The sequence below is a fragment of the Seriola aureovittata genome, chromosome 9, assembly GCF_021018895.1.
Source record: "Seriola aureovittata isolate HTS-2021-v1 ecotype China chromosome 9, ASM2101889v1, whole genome shotgun sequence".
Classification (NCBI taxonomy): domain Eukaryota; kingdom Metazoa; phylum Chordata; class Actinopteri; order Carangiformes; family Carangidae; genus Seriola; species Seriola aureovittata.
This window is the reverse complement of record NC_079372.1, coordinates 17298084-17321421: the sequence shown is the minus strand read 5'-3', so window position 1 is coordinate 17321421 and position 23338 is coordinate 17298084. Positions and strand designations below refer to the sequence as shown.

The 23338-nt window shown below is 41.6% G+C and overlaps 1 protein-coding gene across 2 annotated transcripts in view; it reads right to left on the bottom strand.

Annotated features, from left to right (window-relative positions):
* Positions 1-23338, bottom strand: part of plxnb1a (plexin b1a) — a 64326-nt gene that overhangs the window by 30562 nt on the left and 10426 nt on the right. For both annotated transcript variants that reach the window (XM_056385806.1, XM_056385807.1), the window contains exon 2: positions 364-458. The gene's annotated coding sequence lies outside the window, so the exon portion shown is untranslated. The remainder of the gene's footprint in view (positions 1-363; positions 459-23338) is intronic.

Below are 23338 nucleotides of genomic sequence, written 5' to 3'. Positions count from 1 at the left end.
GGAGGACACGCTCCTTCATTACCATGAACAGGGGCCTGTAGTTCATTGTGACTCAGTCCCATATGCACAGTCCTAGTGGTGTGAGTTCTTGCTAACAACCAAATCCGTTCACAACAAATGAACTATTTACTCCTGCTTGTGTAAAGTAGGAAATTATGTAGTCTTGTCTCAGGTAGTCAGTTGGTTTTGGGTCTGAATGCCACAGACAGTCTTGGGAAGTTGGAAAGTGTTGAGACGGATGTTGGTTTGTCTTTTCATTGGATTTATTGACCAAAAGAAAAACACACAATATTGCCAGTTTTATCATTTAAACAGAGTTGTAAAAGTCCAAATACACGGTCGTGAAGAAAATAAACCCCTCACCATCAATGTTCTTTGTTAAGCTGAAGACTTCCTGCGCCTGATCACCTGGTATCATATCCCATTCCTTTCCTCTCGACCTGTAAATGATTATCAATCTGCAAACAGAGAAGACAGACTGAGACATGACTCACAGACAGATGACTCTCTTATCGGATTATTCATCAAAATGTCACAACACCTAATACGTGATTACACACACACACACACACACAGTGTTTATAATTTTACACACCATACAGACTGTATTCATTGGATTAAAACACCAGCGGCCGCAGTATCGCCTTACAGCTGCAGCATTCAAAACAACAACTCTCATTTCCCATTTCCACAGCCATCACTCAACACCTCTGAGGAGAGTGGTTTGCGGACACTGAGAGCCTTCACATTAGAGATAAAAACCCCTTTAATTATTGAAGAGGCTCCTCAGACCTTTCACTGACCTCAATGAGAAAGGTCACATAAGAATAAATAAATAGCTCTGTACACCACAGTGTAGGGAGCAAGCTCTAAACTGGGCACATGTAAGAGCTCTGCAAGAATTAGACACACACATTATTATTTATTTTGAAACTGAGCTTAAGCTTTCGGTAAGATTATTCATGCCCCACATCCCTGCTTAATGACAACGCGTAGAGAGTGGCTATGTCTCAAAAAGTGTGATATTCAATATTGTGCACCATTACTTTGCTGTGTGAATAGATTGCTGAGACATTACACATGCAGTGCCATCTCACCTAACTGTCTACCCCCTGGGGCTGCAATCAGGACAAAGACAAGGCAGGGATGAAAGGGAGGAGACTGGGAATCTGTGTGTGTGTGTGTGTGGGTGTGGGTGTGTGTGTGGGTGTGGGTGTGGGTGTGAATGTGTGTGTGTGTGTGTGTGTGTGTGTGTGTACATAACCAGGGGCCATCAAGGAGCAGGTGCATGTGTCTTAGTATGTGTCTGGTAAGTGGGTGAGTGTGTCTCAGGCCTCCTGTTTAGTTATTCATGAGCAGAATAAGAAGTATAATAAGTAATAACCTCCACGCCCACTGTCAGAGGGTTTGAGTTGAGTGCGCGCGCGTCTGTGTGTGTGTGTGTGTGTGTGTGTGTGTGTGTGTGTGTGTGTGAAGAGGGGTGGCCATTACACAGTCTATTAAACAAGGCTGAAAATTCACACAGTCCTTTGAGACAGAGAAGAAATAGTCTTTATGAAATATACATATATATAAAACAAACCAATGCTTTGTGTCTCATGTATTATTGAGTCAAATCTGGTTAAGCTCTGAGATACAAGTTCTTAAGCCTCTTAAGGGAGCGCAGTTTCTACTAGGTCGGTTGGTCAGTTGATCAGACTCGTTCACACTTTATCAATCTTATATCTATTCATTGGATTGCCATGAAATTTTGTGCAAACGTGATCCTCTGGCTTTTCATTTAGCGCCACTAGCAGGTTGATTATTTTTATCTTTAGCGAAATGTCTCTTTTGAATGGACTGACATGAAATGTTTTCCAGGATGTTCTCAGGACGAACTGTTGCAACTCTGGTTATAAATTTTCATCTAGTTCCATCATCAACTTCCTAATTTATCCAGTATGATCAAATACCTGCAAAGCTACTATAGCATGTGTTCGAATGGTAACATGACAAACCAAAATGGCTAATATACATCATACTAACATGCTCACACTTATACAACCCTGTCTCCTACATTTCAAAATCTATATACAACTAATCTGCAACAGCAAACATGAGTTGTAGGAAACTTTATCACTGGCTGATTATATTGATTTACAACAACGGCCCTTTGGGTAAGGTCAGGGAAAGATGGTAGTTTTGGTATAAGACAAATATGTCGTCTGTGAACATTTTACTGATACGCTCAGCATTCATATATTTTTCAAATAATAATTTTGTAAATTAACATTATTTCCTCGTGTTAACAGAAGACGTTATCTGCTTGTAAACGTATTGCTATTCATTTTTAGGAGACAGGGTTGAATGACAATGCATGTTAGCATTTTGACTGTGAGCATGTTAACATTCAGCTCAAAGCAGCTAGCACAGCAGCTGCAGACTGATGGGGCGTATTTACATTACAGCAGCAAAGCAAGCCTCTCACAAATCCTGGTGGTGCTGCAATAAATGGTAAATGTGTCTCGACATGAGGCCAAATTGTTATTGTACAGTTTTTTGGAAATGCACAAACACAAGTTTAATTTTTGTCCATCTTTCAGTTCAAGCAGTGCTCTGTGATTGGTTGCACCCACAATGGTCAGAGGGCTCAGGTAAAAGCTGAACTCATCTGAACTTTCGACAAACCCCTGCTACACTTGTTATGCCGTGGACATGCACACAGAGGGTGAAGCGCACACAAAGCTGTTTTTCCTCAGTGTTGTGAATATGCCTTCAGTCCTCAATCCCAGATCTTAAAGTGTAATCTACAGGATAAGGCAAATGCTAAAATATAGCAAAACGCACAAGCAGAGAAGAATCATAAAGTCAGAAGACTCATGCAATAATGTCAGTTAACAATAACTATTAAACTTGCTAACATTACCTAACATCAACCACCATACTGGTCATACCAGACCAAGTAAGGCTGTAGCAGGAAAACCCCTCAGTGTATTACAATGAGAACAATGTGTTTGTTGCAGTATTTCATTAGAAGTAGGAAGACTTCTAATATATATATTAAAAGTAGATGTCAGAAGACAGTTTGCTGGAGTGAAATTGATTTAAGCCCCTGACAACAATAACTACAGCAACTGAAACTAGAGGTTTATTTCTGTTTCACAGCTGGATGCAATTAGATAATTTAACACTTTCTAAAGCAAACCTACTTCCATTCAGTAGATTCAATTCGATTACAGCTAAAAACAGTCACTGTGTCCTCGTCCTGCCTCTGTGACAGAGCCTGGGAACAATTCTAGACAAATTCTCACTGCTACTCAGAGCAGGCGTCCTCACCTGCTCTTTGACCGGCCATCATGGTGCGGTCATATTATTTATAGCCTAAAGTGACCCACATCACCATGGGAACTTCCTCTGACCAACCAGCAATGATGGCTTCCTACGAGCTACCATGAGATCAGACTGGATGACAGTGGTGTGGGACACAGCTGAGATGGAGGGGAAGAGCAGACACACGAGAAATAAAGCTGTGGTTGATGTAACCGAAACAGGGAAAGTCCAATCTGGAATATTTCTCTTGACATCTCAAGACCTTTTATGGCAATGCATCATTTTCACCTCATCAATCAAGTAAATAACCACTCTGCAACTTAGATTGCTCTTTAATTGTGAGTGACGGAAGTTTGTGGGATTCCAGGAGCATAAATCAGCAACTTTTAAGCTGTTTAAGCCAGAATAAATGCATTAAAAGTTCAGATCCTGGAGGTTCATCATCTTTAAACCTTTGCCACAGTCTACCGAAAGTGAAACATCTACTTTTCCTCTTGAGGTGGAAGCAGTTTCGTGGTTAACACAAACACTACCGGCACCCTTCAGAGGAGCAGAGGGGCGGTTTCTCCACAGTTCATCACTTTGTGTCTGGTATGCAGCGTGTTCGACCATGGGGCACAGTCCAACAATCTATAAATAACCTCTGGTAGCCCATTAGGCTGTCAACTTGGGGAGGGGAGATGGTGGTCGCAAAGGAACTGTGGAGTAAATTTTCACATGCAAGTAAAGACATAAATAAACATGTATGAGTGATTTCCTTAGAGTTGTAGTCTTGTCACGGTGGAAACAGGACTAAACTCTCTACTTAAACCCAGAATACGACTTTCTTTTAGCTGCTGATGGCGGGGGGGGGGGGGCTTACCCATTCGAATCAACAGTGCGTGTGTGTGTGTGTCACCAAGTGTATTTATTGACTTCTATAAAACTCCTCAGAATGTGGTCCCATCAGTGAACTTTTGCCCCAGCCATTCCTATCTGACTCACGTTCTTCTCTCTGTCCATGTTAATTAATCATTGAGAGAGTGTGCTGCGCAAGTTCATTTCTAAAGCTTCTAATGAGCCATGACAGCCCACTGAACGCCTAAGACCTCATAAAATATGTGGGGTCAGCAGCACGGCGACAGTGCCCCCACATCGGGCCCGGAGCCATTACTGCCTTGCATTGTTTTGTTCTGGTGGGTCGGCTGGCGTCTCGCCCGGGGGGCCCCAGACTCTAGCAGCGCTTGCATCTGTGGCTCCCATCCAGAGAGTACAGTAGAGAGAGTAGCACATAGGGTCTGTTTGAGATCAGCGAGGCCTTCAATGACAACACACAGGATACCACTGAGAAGATAAAGAACAGGCACGCGCATTTGCCGGTAAACACTTGTAACTGATTTAAAAGTAGGGAGTGGAAAGAGTTGGCATATGTGTTTGGATGACGTTAATGACACTGATAGAGTTACGCAGAGAATAATGTCGCTGAAAAAGCCTGAAAATCCAATTCTCTGGGGGTCTTCGCAGGAAAAACTGCAGTTTGCTGTGTTTTCTCCAGTAAGTTTCTCATGCTGAGGGAGATCGCTGATAGAGAAGACAACATAAATAAAGTTAAAAAAAAGACACAAACACACTCTAACATGATGTTTTTCAGTAACAGACATCTAGCAAAGACACTGCCAGTGCAGACGCTCTGCTCGCCACAATCACTGATCTCTGTGACGGTGAATTACAGAGTGTAAACATGGCGGTATTCTCCTTTTCAGCTCTGTAAGTACATGTGTAGCCCAGCTTGGCTCCGCATCGCTAGGTAAATGTAATGAATGTAAACACGCTGTTACAGATCACATCCATCTAGTGATGCGGTGGTGCCATCAGTGGATGAATTCTGACGCTCAACTATAAATCAAAACCTGTGCTGTGAATATCTAAGGCTGGTAGGGGTTTCACAGAATAGTCGACTATTCGAATATTAAAACCACTAGTCGACACTGTGCATTGCTGTAGACTAATCGTTCATCTGTGATTTTAGCACGGTGCAGTAATAAAGCAGTGGCATCTACAGCAGATATGCAGCCGGGGGCGCTGTGGGTATTTGCTGTTGTAGTTGTAGTTGTCGACAAGTCACACGTGATACTGTTGGGCGCTAAAGCAGCAGAAATGCAGCGAAAAGAAGAGGCAGAGAGAAACATGACTGTACGCCCCGATGCTCGACAGTCAACAGTGTGGAAATATTTTACCAAAGCAGATAAACCCGTCAGCTGCAATATATGTAAGGCTACTCTAAAGTACCACCAAAGTACCAGCGCTATGCATAACCATTTGAAGCTACACCTGCTCATGGTTACCGCTAACAGCAGCAACAACGAGGAGAAGCGCCAACAGAGTGAACAAAGCAAGCAGACGACAATCGGAGAATTTTCCAAGCGTCCGATCACCGACCACAGAAAAAGGGAAATAACAGGTCTGTTGGTGAATTTCATTGTGCTGTCGCTGCAAGAGAGCAGTCGGTCATGCAGTCAAACGGTATCTCCAGGTCAGACAAGCTGCTGGGGATTTAGTCCAATCAGATCGCGGTTCATTTTTAAACAGCCTCTCAGAGCCAATCGAGGGCTCTGGTATTTCACCTACCCCCAGGTTGGTCCCGCCTACACCCTTTACTGGTTGTATGAGACGTTTTTGACGATAATTGATCATTGTTATTGGGTGAAAAAAATATGATAGATCTCCCGCGATTAATCGACTAGTCGACTACTTTTTGGGAGTAGTCAATGACTACTAAAATACAGCACTCGTGAATGCCCTAAAGGCTGGACTCCTGTAAACCACTCGTACCAAGTAGAGATGTTCCAGTAATATTTTTTCCCTCCTGACACTCTGTCTCAATGTGATACGGTCGCGATCATTGTTGTATAGCTCAACAATAGCTTAAACATGAACAGACATGTGAATGCCATAGGATCTTTCTTTTATTATTAAGTTGCTGTCATTCATAAAAAATAAAAATGTAGAGGTGTTAGGACTCGTTGCCCTGACAGTAGCATCACCCATCCAAATTAAAGCCTTGGATACTGTACACTTTGCCTTGTACACTGGTGGGACTTTCCAGTGTAACATGTTGCCAGATTGTTGACCTTTTATCAACGGATAATGTTACACTAATAACCAGAAATCAATTCGTCTTTGCTGCTCTAAAACATTAGTTGCCAGTGGCTGCACAGCGTAAGGAAAAATGTATTTCCTGGAAAACTCCTGTTTTATTCAGGTGTGAAACTATAAAGTTTATTTAAAAAAATGATGTGGTGTCAGATTGATGAATCGACTCATGTTCTCTCATATACAGTATTTGAGGCAGTACTGGAGGCACCGAGCATCAATCCAGCTTTAGTGTCAGCTTTTGGGCCATGCATTGATTATGCTACGTTTTGTTTGTGGTAAATGAATGACAAAAAAAGGAAGCTGGTTGCTCAATGGCTAGTACCTTCAAGACTGATTACAGTTGGCAGGCTTGTTAAAGTTAAAACATTACACAAAAGCAACAATAGAATTTAATTCAACAGAAATTCCCTGATCACTGTAAATTCCACTGAAATAAACTATTTACACCCCAAATTTTTGCCTGAAGGCTCAATCTAACAGCCGGCCGATCCTCAAGCTTGGAACGCTAAGCATAACAATAGAGAGGTCTGCACCTAATGTTGATGGTGTGAGCACCACAGAAGAGAACAGACAAGGCCATCACGCTCAGCTAAAGTTATGTGACATACCTGGACTCCTTTCTGCCGAGAGTCACTAACCTGTTTGGACGGGAAGTGAATAAAACGCCAATAAAAAATAAATAAAAAAATCTACTGTGAGTCAGTTTGAACCTTAACACACAAATGTGTGACCAAGTTCACTTTCCCACTGAAACACAACAAACTGGAGGCGCGATCACACCCTTCACGTCACTGCAAATCCACATTTACACCCAGTAAGTACACCCACATACAGTGTAGTTGCTGGTTGTGTGTGTCCCTACTTGGATGGTTAGATCAGTGAAAGCGCTAATATTATGAGAGCCAGATGTACACGTTTGGCCTCTCTCCATTTCCGTCGCCTTCTTTAGGGTCAATGGCAATCTTTCTCCCCTCAGTTCACATGCAGACACAGAGGGTCTCTCTCTCAGTCCCTCCGGTGGGCTGAAGGGGCTCTCTGTCTGCTGCTGGAGGGAATAGTGTCCCTTTCACAGCTCCACCACCGAGTGGCTGCGCTGAACGGACACAGGATAAAAGCCACTTCCCTTGGAAAGAGAGTCTACACACACATATCTACATGAGTGCCGAGACACAACACACTTTTTCATGTGCCCACACCCACACACACCCACACACACACACACACACACACTCACTTAGCTCGTTTTATGACAGGCTCCTTTCACCCTGGAGACAGTAACGCTCTCCCTGGAAAAAGCAGGTGTTAAGCCTAGCTGCTTGGTACAACATGACACGCAAGACCTGAGAACCACTGTAAGAGCAAAGGCCTTTCATCTGCTATGATCTGTTACTGATGTTTCATGATCCCTATTCTATTACTCAACAAACCAGCTCATTTTTACGAAACGTAGTGAAGATCACTGAAGACCAAAACAGCCATTCACTCACTCAAGTCACTCACTGCCAGTGTGATAAAGAAGAAATAATGTACTTGTAACTTTATTTTTATTGAGCTCCAAAGTGTCCAGCTTTTAATAATTAAATCAGACTTCACTTCACGTCATAGTAGGAAAAGCTCAAGTGTAAATAATAAAATGAATGAATGACTGCTTCAGTTTAAGGGGTCCTGGTTTTGTTCATGCTGACTCATGGTCACGCTGTCATGATTTACTGGGACATTTGAAGAAAAAAAAAAAATAAAAACACACCCACTGTTGAAGAACCGCTCCAATGAAAATCAAGTTTTAACCTTGTTAACAGGTGCATATGGTGGTTTTTTATATATATATATATATATATATATATATATATATATATATATATATATATAATACAAGGCATATCATGAGCAAAACAAGCAGTCAACACCATGACTGCGGGAGTTCCACCTTTGAACTGCAGTGAACCAATGACAGTCTCATAAAAACAGATTTAGACAGCCAGGGTTAGAAGCTTGCCAGTTACAAGCTAACAAACTATTTAAACAAATAATAAATGCTAACTGCACCAACTGTTCTGATAAATCTCCCAGTCACTGATTTTTGTCTCAACAGACTCACTGAGTCTGTGTCTGACTGAGGCTCAATCAAATGTGGCCGAGTGTCTCCGATGTTTCCAATAACGCTAACTATATCGATACGCGCCGCTCTTTCACCAGCCACAGAAACCTCGTCAGTACAGAGAGCGAGTGTGTATTAGCACAGCCACTAACATTGTGTCAGCCAATGCTAGTTACAAGCTAACAAACAGCATAAACAAATAAAAGATGGCAACTACGCTAACCGTTCTGATGTTTCCTCTACTTACCCTCTTCATACTCTCTGCTCTTTCACCTGTCAACCTACTGCAAGCAGGGGCAAAATAGCACCCGTACTTTCCCTATGATGAGTTAAAATGTCTGCTGTGAAAAAGAACTGTTGTTAACAATAATAATCATAATAATAATAGTAATACATTCTATTTATAGGGGCCATTCAAGGCACTCAAGGACACCTTACAACACACAGTAAGATAAATCAAATATACAGTAGCAGCAGACAGTAATCCAACAAGGCATAAAATACTAAATAAATTAGAATAAATATAATTGTATAAAATAAATACGGTTCCACAGAACACCAGCGCTGGATTCAAACAGAATAGGCAAGTCTAAAGACGGGTGTTTTGAGGTGGGATCTGAAGGTAGGAATATTATTATACAATATTACGGATGTCTTGTGGAAGTGAGGGGCAACACGGCTGAAGGCTCTGAACGCGGAGCCTGTCAGACGCGCAGGAGGTACAGTGAGATTAATGAAAGAGGATTATCTGAGAGCACGCGCAGGTGTGAGTAGATCAGAGAGATACAGAGGTGCTAGGCTGTGAGGTGACATGAAAGCGAGAAGCAGGATCTGGAAATCAATACGGTGTTTAACAGGGAGCCGGTGCAGTATTAAGACATAATCATAATAAATAAATGAAGTCAAATATACAGTATAGATGAGCCAATAAAATGTGACATAATCTAAGGAATTCAACCCACTATTATGACTTGACTTTGTATTATTTCATTGTTTTGTTGGGAGTTCTCTTTCTCTGGCTAACGGGAGCCAGCTAAAGACTGTAGCTGGCAGTTGTTGAAGTTGCTGAGTAACAAAATGCAATTGGCTAAAAATTGAGGGGGTGGTGACAACACCACTGTCATGGAAACTGAAAAAAAACACTACAAAATAATAAAGCCAACTTTTGAAAATGGATTTTTTTTTTTTTTTAATTCAAACATGTAAAGGGAAACAAATATTAACCACAGAATCATGAACCAGATAATGGAATAACATTTCATAATAATGAGTTTTATCAAATGATTTCACCATTTATTGCTTCTTTTCAGAGCTGCACAATTAATGAAAATATTAACGAAATTGCAATATGGCCAAGTGCAATATGTTTTCACATCCTGCAAATTCAGAAATCCTTATTATATAGATCAATAAAAGACGTATATTATAATGCAATGTGAAGGTTGAGAGTTTTGTTGTAAAGTGCAACTGGTTTCTCTGAGCGTATGAGCACGAAGCCTTTGACCCTCTGACCCTGACTAGGTGGGAGAAAGGGGAGACTGGTGCTGTCATGGAAATATGACAGACTGGAACTGATGGTGCTGTAATTCTTCAGTTCAACATTCAACAGACACGGGGATCAAAGAGCAGTCAGGAGGAAGCAGAGGCAGGGGGTGGACGGGCTTAATGAGACAGAGAGAGAGAGAGAGACAGAGAGTGAGAGAGAGAGAGAGAGAGAGAGAGAGAGAATGAGAATGATTGACAATAGCAGCTGAGGCCTAATTTAACATTTTAACCAGTCAAAAGGCAAACGCCTATGGGACCCAAGTGGCCCCTGCAGTGCAGTAAAATATGGCCACTTAATAAGCATGTCCGTTATAAGTCTAAAAGTGCCTGTTTGAATATAGTTTGATGGGAATACATGGTCCTCACAACCCAGCCTACCTCAAATAGCACATTGTGAACCAAAACTAAAATAGGACCATATAGTTAAATTAAGATGCAGAAATGCATGTGCTTTAGTGAGCGGGTGTTGGTTGTGTGCTTTCATTATCTTGTGTGTGTGTGTGTGTGTGTGTGTAAGACAGAGCGTGTTAAGTGGCCAGTGGTCAGATCCTTAGAAAGAGCCTCTGCTGACAGGGTTGGACCACAACAGCGTGGACAGCAGCCAACAAATCCTGCCACAATTACAGTCCTCAGTTCCCTGGCCTCGCATAGGGGAGTCAGCCAGTTGGCCGCACCGAGAATGACAATGTGAGAAAAGGGGAGGATGACAAAGCAAAAAAAAATAAAGAAAACATAAGAAATAATATAAAGTACAGAGTACAGTAGCCTGTGTTTACTTACTGGGCCACACTCTGTTTTCTCTGGTTAATGTTGACATACAGCACAAAGCTGCACAAACAGGATGCAGGGATGCAGAGTAGCTTTAAATTAAAAGCCCATGTGGTAGGGATATATCTATGTTATTTAGAAATGAACAAACTATCCTTTCTGCACAAACTGCATCCACACTGGACTTAACGCACGGGTGGGTGGAGGTGGAGGTAGAGAGCGGACTGGGTTCCCTCCTACCTCCTCCTCTGGTGCACCTGTTCAGACTCAGGTACGACAGATACAGCATGGAGACAGGGAGATTCACACCCGCTCTCATCATATTTTTGCAGTTTTGTGGGTTAATAAATGGACAGATGTCTGTGCAAACTGTGGCTTTAACCTCTGTTATTGAAACACAGCTAAACTATGATTCATCCTTTTCTTCAGGAATAGTTCAACATTTTTGGAAAACGGCGGACACAGGACGTCCCGGAGTGGCTGGGAGCTGTGATTGCTGCTAACCTTTTGTTTCTTATGAAAGAAACATTTGGGAGATTTTTACCGGCAGCTGAGTTATCCACAGAGTTATCCGTTTGTCCATAACAAGCGAACCAGGGGATTTAAACCGATAGAAACACTGAGTAAAGCAGTTTCACTTTAAGAATCAGTCATTTACTGATGCAGTGATTCACTGATGAAGTTCAGCGGAAACAGGATGTCTCGGAGTGGCTGGGAGCTGAGCTGTCTGACATTTACATTTATGATCCAGACATCCGATGACTAAAATCCTGATCTGGTTAAAATACATAGTTGAAAACGACCAAAGTGTTAAAAACTGTATCTCAAAAATGTGGCTTAAAACTGGAAAATTTGTCATTGACAGGTGTCCAAATTAAACAGACCATTACCATGATTAAAATCACAACTTTCTCCAGGTTTGAAAATTGCTGGAAACATTTGGGATAATGTTAAAAATATACAACATAGGTCTAGTCATTTTTAGACATTTTAATGTGGAGAAATTACATATTATCACTTCAAACTCAAGCAAACCTGAAATGAAAATCAATCAGAAACTGACTTCAGTAAGGCACAGTAGTAGTATTTGCCTTGTTGTTGTGTTTAATACACCAGGACCACCACTGAGTTCAGCAGTGACTTACAAATGTAAGTTGTAACAAATGTTGATTCCACTCTGGTGTTTGAGTTTTAAAGTCACTGTCAAATGCACTGAATCTGTCCTGATCATTTTCAGAGCTATTCACAAAATAAGGGTGAAAAATTACTGGTTAAAACGAAAGGACAAAGGCATTTCCATTCTGTTTACACAAAGACATAGCTGGCTCAAATAGCTTCTCTGTGGCTGGTTTGGGGTTTGAATACAGATTGGCCATATGCTCGAACTAAGCATCACGTCATCGAGGACGCGCTGGTATGGTCATTGTGTGGCAGAACGCTAAGGAGGTGGCAGTGGGACGTGCATGCGTATCCATTTGTTTGTGGATGGTCTGCATACATTACCACCTACAGCTTGTACAGCCACATCTCCACTGCAAGTCACACACACACACACACATACACACACACGCACACACACATGACCGCCTGTTCTTTCACAGCACTCAATAGCCTGAGAAAGCCCTTTGTCGTCCTTCGTTGTCGTGACGACGTGGCTGGGTCGAGTGAATAGAGAGAGGAGGTCCAGCTCTCCCGGTCTGTGGGCATTTTAATCAGCTTGTCACACTGTCTGTGGTCTAACAACACTTGTGCTCGTCTCTGCCCCTCTCTGAGGCCAGAGATGTTTTTTTTTTTTTTTTTTTTTTTTTGAATAAGCACATCTTCAGCAAAATCACTTCAGTCTCATTTTATGATTCAGAGAGCTCTGGGAGACATCAAGCCTGATTTTCTGCTCTATTATTGAATTACAGAGTTGACCAGGGGGAAAAAAAGTGCCACATCCAGCCACAAGACCAATGATAGTGAACCAGAGTATTATTGCTAATAAGCCTGGACTGAGGGTGGAAAATCTGGTCTGCTGTCTCCCTGTCCTCCAGTTTAATAAGTTTTATGGTTATGAAACATGCGGCATCTCTTCTCAAAAGCCAAGAATAAGCCCTAAAGAAACCACCATCTATTCCCAGAGGAACTCACTACTGGATGTTTGAGTTTGGAACAGGGCTCGGAGAACATGATTTGTTTTATTCATGAATGAGTTTGCAGCTCATGACCCATGGCGAACCTTTGACTCATAACATGCTAAGTGGAGCCAGTTCTGCGTCCCCCTTTTGTCTCAACCTTCCCAACGAATCCTGTTGCCTGTCTCTCCCTCTCTCTCTCCCTGCACCCGGCCTGGTATCTCAGCCGCCTATCTGGATGCCACGCATTTTCTAAATATTTAGTCAGGGATTTTTTGTGGCTGTTGTCCCTGGCTGGCGATAGACGCTGCAGTATTAAATCATTACATCATTCCTTAACTAGGAAAATATACTCTTGAGAGGTTAGACCGGTCCATGTTTCTCTTGAAAGGTCCAGCTGAAATTTGAATCCTCCCCATTTTTTGTACAAGGAAATATAAACTATAGTGATGCTGTAGCTATCGTGCATATATCTCCATTTTTGAAAAGAGGATAAAACATGTTAAGGAAATATTTATAGAAACACGACTCAGGTTCAAGCCTCTGGGTGGGTGGGCCTATTTTCCATGGCAGCAGTTGACTGACATTTGAGTGCCAGCATTGCTAGGGGACACGCTGTCAACTGCTATAGTGCTCTACTGACTGGAGCACATACTATATAACATATATAGCGACGGTTCTCAGAGTGGGGTCTGGGGACCCCCAGGAGTCCCTGAGGGGGTTCCCCTGCAAAAAGGGGAATAATTTATTTTCACTATAATTCATCCATAAGCAACACAATGACAGAATGTACGACTGTTTTGGTAATGGGTTTCTTTCAAACACTTTCTGTGATTAAACATCTAAAAGCAAAAATCTTATCAAATGCTGGTCTGTGAACTAACGTCCTTATCTAAACATGTGCAGCGAGAAAGGCTCTGTTCCGAGACTGAATGTTTAGTTATATTGGCATAGTCATAAATCCTAACAGGATATTTAATTTTACTTTTCTCACTTCTGAAACATTACCCAGAAGTTCTGCTTTTACTTCGGCTCTCTATGAACTTTGATCCAAGACCTTATTTTCCCCTTATTTTTCAACAAATTTGTCCCTTTGCAACAATAAACAAACAGAAAACCCATCATGCTGTCAAGTTAGCAAGCTAGGCTAACACTTCCACTCGGAAAGTGAAAGCAAGTTCACTTAGCTTGCTAATGTTAGCAACGTGTAAGCTCAGCGAGACTGTATAAGCAACTGTTTCATTATCAGCCAATGTTTCTGATCTGCTGAAACATTATAAACTGCAGCCTGTAGATAAGCCAGCTTAAGCTGCTGTAACTGTAATATTCTCCAAGGGAAACTGAAATACATAAGTTAATTTGTTTATTAGCTTTATGTACTTTGAAGCAATGCCAACTGGTGCTTGCAGTCAGCAGAGTTGGGTGCGGTGACCTGAACTTGCAACCCTATAGGCAGCCTGATGAAAGAGCTGTTGTAGGGTCAGTTCTACAAAAAAACACTGACTGCTCTGTCTGTCTGCTGCAAAATCAAATATCAGTGTGGGAGTCTGCAACCTTTCGGGTGTTTGTGAGTGTGTATGTGTGTGTGTGTGTATGTGTGTGTGTCAGACCTGAAATAGATGAAAAGTTGCTTCTACTTCTTGCTTGTCGGCTACTACCTAACTGTTAAACCACAGAAAAAACAACACGACAAATCCTTAACGCCTTAATACCTCACTGGCACGGCCGGTCACCTCGGTGTGCATGCATGCAAAGACTGCCTACTTTCATCCCAGACGTGCTTTATCTGCAGCCAGGGCACCCATGCAGACATAATCTCACTGAATCACTAAAAAGGGACCAGTGACAGGCGTTCCTAATTCACATTTCATTCTGAATCACACTCCACAGTGCAGGAGTCCTACAGGATTTTTGCTCATTGGATAGCTACTGGTGCGCACTTCCTGGTCCCAGTGTGGCCATAGAAACGGCTGGTTAAACAGCTTTAAAATCATGATGCTTTCCTAAACGTTAACAAAGGCCACCGGGAAACAGCTGTCTGAGGAGAAAGAAATCACCTTAAAAACCAGGCCATCATAGTATATAATTGTTCTTAATATCTTGCCTGGTAAAATAAAGGTTTTTATATACAATTTATAATATTAAAAAATAAGGACATAAGGTTTTTATTATCACCACAAATTTATAAAAAAACTGATCCAGAAAACAGCACACACATATTATCAAAGTCTGGAAAGACTGAGCTAAATATTAATGTCAGCGTGCTAATAGGTTGATGTTCGCAGGTATACTGTGTAAAATGTTCATGGTTCTCAGACAACATGTACTGTTTTAGTTTAGTGTGCTAGGATGCTAACATTTAGCCAGTTAGCACTAACCAAAAAGTATAGCTGAGGCTGATTGGAGTGTCTGTAGTTTTGGTCATAAACCAAAGTACTGGACTGATTACGATTGTGGCACTAGACAAAAAGTTACGGGATCAACAACATCTTTAGGACACATTTTCTGGGAACCGTTTCAAAGCGTATGGCCAGAGGAAACAATCGACAGATTATTCAATGATGATAATAATCATTGGTTGCTGCCCTATTAAGAATACTGTACAACTCAGACCTTTATGTCAATGAAAATCATTAGAACTGAAGAATAAATCAAATCTTTGGGACAAAATCCTCAAACTTAAACATCAGAATTAATAACCACTGCAACTCTTACTATAATAAGTGGAAATGCAGCAATCTTTGGTTTCGTACTGTAGGAGAAACACACATTAACACCTTTTCTATTATGTGACACATTCTATACCTATAAAACCTACAGCTACAATAGTAATAGTCTTTCCTGTTTCCTTCAGTGTGGAGCTTGTGGCAGGATTTAGCTGTGGAAGGTGACGCAGTTCTTGCTCTGCTGATGCTAAATGAAGACAACTACAAGACTACAAAGTGCACCCCATCATAATATTTTGACTAATCCCTATTTCCTCTCCCTTCTTTATATTCAAAATGACTTCAGCTCATTTAACTCCCAAACTGGTGGTTTTGGAGTGGAGGCAGGTGGGAGTGATATCCTGGCCTTCTGTCAACAAGCCGTGTGACGGACAGCTTCATTAGAGAGAAAATGGACGCCCCCACCCCGACCAGAGACACGCCTTTCCCCCACCCCACCCCTCTCCCCGCCTCAGCTTCCTGGGATTGGGAGAGTGGACAATCTGAGCAGGTCTTTTAGAGTGGGAGGTCTTCAATTGTCAAATGCTTAATAGACTGTGCTCTCTCCATCTTTCTCAGGAACATGGCGATCTGCACACAATGAACACACACACACACACACACACACACTTGCAGACATTACCCCACTATCTGAAGCTGTGGCAGAAAATCAAAGATGATTGATGAGTGCAGCCCGGCTGTGTTGAAGGTCTGAGGTGTGTGATTGTGATCCGGGGACAAAGAATTCATTGACAAAGGTTAAGCATACGATAAAACCCTCAGGAAAGCACGGAGAGGATCCTAGATGTCATTAATCACGTTGACCGGCTCTTTTCATTCAGTTGTCATCTTTTTCAATCGGTGACCGCGGCGTGTTGTGGGAATCAACTTAGTGATATTCACTGTGGTAAAATCCACCTGGAGGTCCAGAACCACTCCGCTCTGGTCAAAGCAGAATGAAAATGCTTTCTTCAGCGCATGTTAAAGCGTAATTAAATATGACGCGAGTGCCTCAGACAATGTGCTACATTATAAGACGGCCATGCTGCCACCGCCAACTGTGTCTCCAAGAGGCTGTGTGGCTACAAATCAGCAGATCTAGACAAATGCCATCCAAACTGCTCCAGGAAGCATTGAGAGGTCTTTGTCTGAGAAGGGGCACGGGCACGGACCCAACACTAATATGGCTAATGGCTTAGGGAACCCCACTGCTTCTTTAATTGAAGCTGGCTCTCCATCGTCCAGTGAGGAGAGAGAGGAGAGAGCGAGATAAGAAACAGCAAAGGAGAGCGAGAGATTGGGGTGAGGGTAAGGAGTAAGGTTTAACTCTGATCTTGAAAAGCTAGGAGGGAGGTGTGAGGGGGATGCAGGAGGTGTGTGTGTGTGTGTGTGTGTGTGTGTGTGTGTGTGTGTGTGTGTGTGTGTGTGTGTGTGTGTGTGTGTTGTGGGGTGGAGTGGGTATGTGTGTGTTTTGGGGGGGGGGGGGGTCTACATAAGGACTAGGTAGCCAATCAGGATTTCCCCTGAGGTCTCAGGACACCTGGGATCATCAATGATTGATCAAACTAGAGGGTTTAACCATGGGAGAGGTGGGTAAAAAAACAAGGACTGAAGGGCAAGAAATACAAAGGAGTGTGTGTGTGTGTGTGTGTGTGTGTGTGTGTGTGTGTGTGTGTGTGTGTGTGAGATAATGAGAAAGAAAGAGAGAGAGAGAGAGAGAGAGAGAGAGAGAGAGAGAGAGAGGAAGTAAGTCTAACCAGAGAAAGGAGAGGAATGAACAGAGAAAACATTAAGTTTGACCAAAACAAAACAAAAACCACTCAGAACAAAAGACTAGAGCATGAAGAAGCCAGATTCAGTTCACTGTATCTGAACCTAAGAGAAGCCGCTGTGGAAGCAAACACACCCATCAAAGCCAAACCGCTGCAGCTCTGCAGAGACCCTGCTGCCTGCCCACATGGTTTTGGCTGTGCTCAGACCAGCGAAAGACAAACAGAACCTCAAACCGATCCACACGGACTGGAACATAATGCTTAGGTACACAGACTGACTCGCTCTCTCACACACACACACACACACACCAGTGCCCTTTCGGTGACATACTGTATATGCTGCCATCTTTAAAAAAGTGCTGTCTGGACTCCACCAGGGCCAGACAGCTAGCATCAGTTAACTGTTAACTGTGATCTTTGGAAGGGCTCAAACTGTATATGAAGTCACTCTACATCCACTAGCTACAACAGTAAAATGCTGCCAACACATGAATGCATGAATATGAATCTAATAATGTAACATAATAATAATAATTCAGCTACAGTGGCCAATTTTCTGATACTACTGTGTCTATTTTGTATTGATTGATTTTGTACTTTTACTTAAAGGTCCCATATTGTATATATAAAGTGAGATTCCCATGTCTTCTTTTGAAGCAGGTCTAGGTTCTGTATTAATACTGTGAAAGTATCAAAGCCTCAGTCCACAGAGAAATGCACACAGCCTGTATTCAGGAACTCAGCTTTGAAACAAGCCGTCAGGACTCCTGTAACTTTGTGATTTCCCAACTATAAAGTTGCTGTTCTTAGCCATGCCCGAAGCTCCGCCCACCTGCACCCACCATCCAACCTTGCAGGATTTGGTTTCTCTCAGTGTTTACCTGAAATCTGCTATATTTTTTATTTGATCACTAAGAAGAGTGAGCCAATCAGTGGAGAGGTTCAGAGCCTCCTCTCTTCTGATTGGCTCACGACCTGTTGTTACTAGAGCTCCAGAGAGAAGCCTGAGAGAGAGATGTAAAACTACATTGAGAAGGTTTTTGGTGGTTAAAACCACAAATATATCTTCTTATGGATCAACACTTCAAATAAAACACAGCAATAGTGTAAAATATGTGACCTTTAGGAAAGATTTTGAATGCAAGGCTTTTATTTGTAACTTGTACATTTAAAAGGTTTTATTTTTCTTGGGATCTGAGCACTTCATCCTTTTCATTTGTCTACTCACACTACAGCAGTTTCTATATACAACCAAGAACACAGTTGTTTTGTTTAGTGCTAGAGTATGAGGCTCAGTTTAACATAAGCTACCATGTAAAATTCAAATATATAAACAAGACCTTAGTAAAACTGTGTGACTATCAGACAAGGAAGTAGTTCTGTGATACATTTGGCAGCTGGATAATAGTATGGGTCATTAATATTTCAGAGGATAACTTTACCTTTTGATTAGTTTGTAACCTTCCCACCATTCGTCTCTTGTGCGTTTTGCATTTATATGAAGACGTATTATTGGACTGATTGACCTCTAAATGTATTTTAATTGCCTTGTAGCCCGTCCTCCTCATTGTTGCAGAAGCTCAGACGGGACTGAGCAGTGAAACATGTTGTTCCGTGGTAGTTGCCGCTCGTGTAAAGCAGATTGGCTCCGAGGGTCTCCTGGCATTGTTGCAAAATCTTTGAATAAAGACCTGAATCCACTCCCTATGTCGGGACTGCTGCTTCGAAATGCATTATTAATGAGAATAGTCTGACTGATGCTTGGGATTAATTACAGTAGCCCCCCCAAACCCCCCCACCGCCACCCACCCTCTTTTACTCTCAACTCAGACAAGCCAGCGATATTTTTTGTTCTCATTCAAGATCAGAAATAAACTGCAAGTGGAGTCTTGTTAGTGAAAACGCTCTGACAGACATAACTGTCTCCTTGAATAATTTATACTTTACACTCTATAAAACGTGTCCTCTGCTTTTTTTTTTTTCACATTTAGCAGAGCAACAGTTGCACTGGCTTGTTGTCACCTGCTTGGTCACAGACAGAAAAGCTAACGGCTAAGAACTTCTTCTTTGTCGTGCGCGATGGGCTCACTGACGAGTGCAGCTGGCTGCTGCGTCGTGGTCACACAACTAACACGTTAAAGTCCTGGCGGTGAACGGGATCTCGTTTATGATTTATTTCGTGTTTCATGTATTTATGAATAATAAAGCACATCATGTCATGTAACCGTCCAAACCAACTGCATGATCCTGTGAATTTCAGTCCCTCTTATTTACAGTAGCTTTACAGTTATTTGAAGTACATTTAATTATTACTTTTAAATTTTTACATTTACTACAACTTTTTTATCTGCCATTCAACATGAGCTATTTTGTTCCTATCTGAAACATTAATAGACAACAAAGGCCAATGAAAAGATAATGAAAGAAAGCAAACAATCAATAAACAGGATTAGTCTACAACCACAAACGCCTCATCAATTACATGTATCATTTACACTAAACTTACAACAGATTAGCAACTGTCACACCCAATAACGATCATTATAATATAAGGTTATTATAATTTAGTTATAATTTAAATGTTTTATGAGCCAACTTAAAATGACTTTAATAATAGTCTCAGTGATGATGTGGGAAATGGGGATAATGGGGTTTTTGCATGTGTATGTTTAGGTTTTGTCATGATTTTTCTTGATTTTATTATTACTAATCTTCCTTCCATTTTCCTTTTTTGTGCTGTTGTCTGCATTACTTGTGCACTGACTTCCTTCATTAGCAAGAACACACACACACACACACTGTAGTTCATTTTGTGTTTATCCTACATATACAGTTGAGGCACTGAACATACTCATTAGTGTGTATTAATCCGCAGCTGAAATTAGTCCCCAACAATTCCACTAATTACTAACTCAAGTAGTCAGCTTGTTTAAAGAATTATTTAGTTTTTTTTTTTTTAATGAAATAATATATTTACGAGCCGTTTTTAAAGATGAACATCAACACAGCCAGGGTAGGAAAGTCAGATAGCTTGAGAGACGGACAAACACACAGCTGGTTTTTTATCTTTTCGTGAGATTTGTTGAGAATAAAGAACCAAATAATATCAGCCTTGTCCTTTAATTGAGATGCTATTACTATTTCTTGAATCCATCATTCCTAAGCCCACATTCATCTGTCATTGCTGTCATACAGATGACATGATTGCGGTACAATTTTTCTCGCTAATCTTGCAAAACCGAACGTCTCAACAATAGCTGATGACTGGCTGATCACCATGTGAATGTGGCATGTCCTCCTTCCTCCTCATTCATCATCCCAACACACACACACACAAACACACACACACACACACACACACACACACACACACACACACACACACACACACACACACACACACACACACGGCAAAAAAAAAAAAAAAAAGAAAGCTCATTCTTGCTCACCGTGGGTTGTTGTTGGTTTCAATTAGTTACCCAACATCTGACACCGGGCCACAGGAGTCTCTATTGATTGGCTGGAGCTATAGAAATGCATGTGTCAAGGGCAACTGGGGTCAAACTGTGCACCCCGGAAAAAGAAAAGATGCAAAGGATGACAGGAGGGAGGGACAGAGGGAGGAGAAAGAGGCAGACGGACATGTCCTATCTAGACATGCCTCTGTAAGCAGAGGGGGAGAGGAAGATCCATTTAGATCAGACAAAAAAGACAGAGGGCTGCGTGTGCGTGTGTGTGTGTGTGTGTGTGTGTGTGTGTGTGTGTGTGTGTGTATATAGAGTGGGAATAGGATAACCTGCTTTGTGAAAATCAGTTACACATTCAAAGTAAGAACAAGACTTTGGCTGGGGTTTCAGTTGAGGTTAGTCAAGGGTTAAAGTTAAAGTTTGTTTAGGAGTGGCGATTACTGTAGCCACTGAGAGAGAGAGAAAGAGAGAGAGAGAGAGAGAGAGATACTGCTAGGGGGCGATTCAGCAGCTGGACAAACAGACTTGATCCAACTACTGTTCAACTAATGGAGACCACTGACAGCCTGGAACACACACACACACACACACACACACACACACACACACACACACACACACACACACACACACACACACACACACCCCCAATAACAACAACTTCTGGTCTGTTTCTCATATTGCCGTCACCCACTTTCATGTGAAAGCATGATATTACAATAATAAGCTCGGTGTATAGCTTGTGGGCTGAACCTGGTGGGAGGTATCATTTGTGTGAACCCAGAACAACAGAAGGGGGGAGGACCCCACCTGGAGACAGACGCACAGTGAGCAGCTACCATCTGTTTATTACCAAGGGCACCGTGTAGTCAAGTTCGGTAAATGAAATGTCTCTATGGCAATGACCTTGGGGGGGGGGGGGGGGTTAGCCCGGTAACTAAACACACCTACCAGAAACTTCTAAAACTCACTTATAGCTTCAGCAAGAAAGCAAATAAGTGTGTTTACCAAAATATCATAATATTTGTTTTAAGAGAACCTGACACATTCACCCATTTTCTGGCATTTAGAATTTTCTCCCGAGAGGTTCAGTCATGTGCAGATCATCTGCCTCTCCCCACGGGGAGTCAATGACTTGTTTGACTTGAGAGTTATAATGAATCTGAATGAATTTAAATATGCTGCAATCAACTAAAATAAAAATAAATAACTATATAAATTTTGAATTAAGTTTATATTAATGTACCCATATCATCATCATCATCATCATCATCATCATCATCATCATCATCAGGTTCTTTCAACAAACTTTATTTTGTAAGATTTTATGATTTCATTCACATGTTTTGATAAAGTGAGAGGAGCACTATTTTCCTAAGGAGCTATTTGTATATTTGTCTATTGCTACGTAGCGTTAGCAAAAATAGCATTAACAGCTGTTTTCTGACCAGTCTTGGCAAGAGCTTCAGCCATTGTTGCATTTACAAGATGAGCAAAGGAACGAAGTTTGATGCTGAACTCACAATGTTTCTTCTAGACTGATAAGTAAACCCACTGTAAACAGCTGTTAATGCTCATGTTGGCTATGTAGCCATAGCAAAAACTTATAATTAACTCCTTTACGGAAAGATGGACTGGTTAGGCGTCATCACTATTGCATGGTATCAATCTATGATATACAGTAGATTAGCAAGAAGTGAATCTCTCAGTACAGTTTCACGTGCTTTCAACTGAACGCCGTAGAAAAGAATCTGTTTCATTTCCTTCAGTCCAGCGTAGTGGTCTGTGTTATTCTGCTATTCTTAGCAACACGCTGCACAACACTAAAGCATGAATTGGAGTAAAGTCGAATTATTTCCCCCTCTTGGCAAAATATATGAACATTTTTTTTTTTTTTTTTTTACAGTGTCGTGGCTGCGCAACCACTGACTCCTCTGAAGATGAGCAGAGGAAATATCAAGAGTTCACACATTCCGGTGACTATACAGATCTGGTTACTGTGTTTGTGTCATTTCCTCCTGTTTTCTCACTGTTTGGTCAGCTGTGCAACAACCGTGGTGAAAATCTATACTCCCCACTCTACAAGCAAGCCACAAGCTGTCTTCTGCTGCATACCACTCCTTACATCTGGTATTTCATTAGAAGTTGAAGGTGAGGCTGATCAGTACCAAGAGTGAACCATTACTCAAAAATAAAACATGTTATTCATCTGTTCAATGCTATGTTATACATGTGGATAAAAATAGCAACACACATCAGAATTTTTAACTGTGGTTCCATCGGAGGCAGATTTCAAAACCCATCTCCAAATCAAATTTGACTTGGCCAAGCTTTTGTTTGCACGACTGACAGTCTGCCATCCACTGTCCTGCTACATATGGCTGTTAGCTAATGTCTGTGGGATACAGTTTACTTACCCACA